Below are 4092 nucleotides of genomic sequence, written 5' to 3' on the forward strand. Positions count from 1 at the left end.
AATCAGCTTATCTATGAATATTATTTGAATCTCCTCTGAATTCTTTTTTTGCATGATTTGATATCTTTGTAATTCTCTTCGAACTATCGGTTTGGTTTGGCCAACTAGATTGGTTTTTCTTGCAATGGGAGAAGTGCTTAGCTTTGGGTTCAATCTTGCGTTGTCCTTTCCCAGTGACAGAAGGGGCAGCAAGGAACATATTGTATTTTTTCCATCGAGGATAAAAAGATGGGGTTTTCATCATATTGCTTTAGTTAATTCCTCTACATCATGTCATCTTACTTAATGCGTTACTCTGTTCTTCGTGAACTTAATACTCTAGATGCAGGCAAGATTCAGTTGATGTGTGGAGTAATATTAGTAGATGCAGAATCGTTTCGGTCTACTTGACACGGACGTGATGCCTATATTCATGATCATTGCCTTAGATATCATCACAACTTTGCGCTTTTTGTCGGGGGTTGGGTGCGACATATGCCAATGGATGGCTTATCATGGTGGGGGCGAGTAGAACGTCGTCAGTGCCCGGAAACGGGATGAGGCATAGACACGAACGCCGGCGAACTTTACCCAGGTTCGGGGCTCTCCTAGGAGATAACACCCCTAGTCCTGCTCTACGGGGTCTCCGCATGATCACTAAGGAAAAAGTGGGTACAATGGTGCTCCTTGAGCTGTATCTGTGGGCAGGAGGAGACTAGGCCAGCTCTCCCCCTTCTCTAAGGTCTGGTCTAGTTCTAATGGATCGGAACCCTTTGCATGGGTGCCCTGGGGGGTTTATATAGGCCTACCTCCCAGGGGTACAATGGTAAACCGACTGGGCGCAGGGCCCAGTCGTTAGTCTCTTCGCCTGCCGGCTTCTTTGCCGACTGCTGGGGCCCGCCGGCTGGTGGGCCCCGCCGACTGGTCTGGTACGAAGCCGACAGGCCATACCCGCCGCTTGCGGGTCTTGCCGGCTGCCGATTACTGTAGCCGTGCTTCTAATGACGCGGGCTTGGTCATGGGGTCGTGGCTACAGCCCTGCTACCTGACAGGCAATTGCTGTAGCCACTCCCCGTCTCGTCTGGTTAATGGCGCGTGGGACCCGTGGGAGGAGCAGGCCGACTTCCGAGGGCCGGCTCCCTTCGGGTCCAACTGGTGGCGCTCTTGCTGTCTTCTGGACTCTCGCTGGCCAGTAGGGCCCATCGTTCGTGGACCGTACCGACAGGCCGTCGTGGGCGCAGGACTCCGCCTACTGTTGCTGATGTCAGGGATGGCATGGCAACAGTGCCTCGCCGGACGGAGATCTCCGCTGGTACGGCGCACTGTGGCCTAGCCATCCCATGAAAAGGGGAGGGAGTGGGCTTTACTGTGGGCACTCCCATCCCATCCCCCCTTATGAGGGCATGGGCTTTGTTGGTGTCGTGGGCTGACTCCCCGTGGCCGGCTTCCTTGGGAGCCGCCAGGCGGAAGTCGGCCCGTCTTGACCTCGCCTCCAGGACTTGGCCGCATGTGGGCAGTCGGTTGTTCCTTTAGCCGGCCTCTAGAAGGCGGCTCTCCATCCTGGTGTCTTGAGGGGTGCTGTCAGCCCCGATGTCTTGAAAGGTTCTGGGCCTCGGGTTAGCCTACTCGTGGCCCATTACTCCGACAGTAGTCCCCGAAGCTGGTGAGGCGCCGCGGATGATCAGCCGAGGAGCCTCAGCAGTTTCTTTCTCCGAGTGCTTGAGGTGAGACCTCGTTTGACTTCTGCCGGGTTGACTGGTGGGAGTCGGAGTCGCCTGACCTTGACTTGTCCTAAAATGCTTTCGAATCCCCCGGCGGGAACTCAGTAGCGTGTGAGCTAAGCTTCCTGACCGCCACCCACTCTATGCCCGCCACGTGGCAACCAGTGGCCGGGCCAGCCCGCCTACCCATCCACAAGATGGGACATGTCTGCAGGCGGGGCCCGCCACTACCACGCCTCGGCATGCGAGCGGATCCGCTGCGGCCGTGGGGGGCGGTTGAGATTCCCACGGAATTACCGCGCGTAGTAACTTTGCGCGACAAACGTGGGGCGTGGAGTAGTGGGCGCAGTAAATCCCACAACTGCCCCCTCGGCTTCGCAACCCACTTGGCTATAAGTAGGGGGGAGGGGAGACGGCGGAGCACGCGCGTCCCACCTCCCCACTGCTTCTTCTTCTTCTTCTTCTTCTCTCTCTCTCTCCGCCGCACCTCAAGCTATGTCGAGCGCTGCGGCAGTCTGCTCACGATGAGCTCTTCCTCCGCCATCACGCCCCCTACGGCGCATTCCGGCACCTGGGGTGGTTCGGAGGTTCACGATGACCACGTCGATTTCCTCCACAAGACGCGTTGGTTGCCCGGCAAGGACCTCGTGAGGGTCCGCCTCGCGCGGAGGGGAGAGATCTCGCCGGCGCCGCCGGAGGGCCAGCGGGTCGTTTTCCACTCGCACTGCCTGCGCGGCCTGGGCCTGCCGGCGAGCAACTTCTTCCGCTCCTTCCTTGAGTTCTACGGACTCCAGCCTCACCACCTCACCCCCAACACGGTGGTGTTGCTGTCCGCCTTCGTCACCCTGTGCGAGGGCTTCATCGGCGTTCTCCCCACCATGGAGCTCTGGGGAGAGTTCTTCTACTCCAAGCTCAGTACCCAAGCCGTGGGCGTGCCGGTTCAGTGCGGTGCGTTCATCGCCGTGCGGAGGTCGGGGGCCGACAACCCGTTTCCCTCCATCAAGCTGATCAAGTCGATGAAGATGTGGCAGCAGTCGTACTTCTATGTGAAGAACGTCTCCGTGGAGGGCGACTGGATCAACCTGCCGGCCTTCGTAGCCGGCCCGCCGGCTGGGAGGCAACCCAACTGGTCGTACCGGGCCCGGACGTTGACGCCTGCGGGAGCCGGTGCCGTTGCGCGGCTTCGAGTACTGGCGCAGTCGGAGGGCCTGACCGGGCAAGACTTGCTGACCGCCTTCGTGGCCTGCCGAGTGCTCCCTCTTCAAAGTCACCCCCACATGATCTGCCAGATGTGCGGGCACCGGGACCCGAGTCGGATGTGCACCAAGGAGATGCCTCGTGAGGAGGTGGCCTATATGGTGAATTATCTGGCGAGCTGCGACCTTCGAGAAGAGTGGCAAGTCGGCAAGGAGCCGTATTCACGTGTCGCCCCTCCACCTCAGGTGAGTCATTTTATTTTTCTCTTTCTCTCTGACTTCTTCGTTGCCGAGTCCGTTTTCTCCGATCTGACCAGCCGGCTTTGGTCAGAACCCCCTCCTCTAGCCAGCAGCCGGGACCGCCGGGCCGGACCGCGAATTCCTTCCTGACCTGGCGGAGAGTGATGTTGACGACCCCGACCTGGGGGCGTCGGCCCTGGAGGATGACACCGAGGGAGGAGGCGGCGCAGCGGGCGGCCCGAGACTTGGGGCCAGTCTCGAGGACTGGCCCAATGATGACAGGTCGTCCCACGCCACCAGCCAGGAGCCGGCCAGTCGGGCGCGGGCTCGTCAGCTCCGCCGGACGCACAAGGCGGCGGTAAGAAATGAAGGGCCGGGGCGAGCCTGTTTGGCAGCCGGCCGAAGAAGCCCAAGGGCTCAGCCGCGGCGACCAAGTGGGACGAAGCGGCCGCAAAGGCCAACCGCTTCCGCAAGGTGGTGAAGACGCCGCAGCTTATTTCAGCATAAGCACCACCTCCCCTTGTATCTTCGTATTTCTTTATTGAGTCTGTCTGAAATTTCTTTACTTTGTTTTCTGGCTTTAGGGCCCCTCTCTCTTTAGAAGTCGGACGCCGGCTCCGTCATGAAGTCGGCGGAGACCTCCTCCACCACCCGGCGGGTTGACCCCGCCGCCGACCTCCGGGAGGCGACGGAGCGGAACGCGCGGGAGGCGCGTGAGGAGCGGGAAGCCAGCCGCTTGAAGAAGCCGGAAGCCGACAAGGCGGAGGCCGCCGTTCTGAAGAAGCTGGCGGAAACCGAGGCCGCCGATGCAAAGAAGAAGCGCGCGGAAGAAGCCGCACGCCACCAGTCGGCAGTGTTTGTCGTCACCTTGAACTCTGCACTGCCGCCACCAGAGTTCTCGGCGCAAACTGGGGAAGCCGGCAACGACAACACGGTCATGGAGAGGGACGCCGATG

Source organism: Triticum aestivum, chromosome 3A (assembly GCF_018294505.1).
Source record: "Triticum aestivum cultivar Chinese Spring chromosome 3A, IWGSC CS RefSeq v2.1, whole genome shotgun sequence".
Classification (NCBI taxonomy): Eukaryota; Viridiplantae; Streptophyta; class Magnoliopsida; order Poales; family Poaceae; genus Triticum; species Triticum aestivum.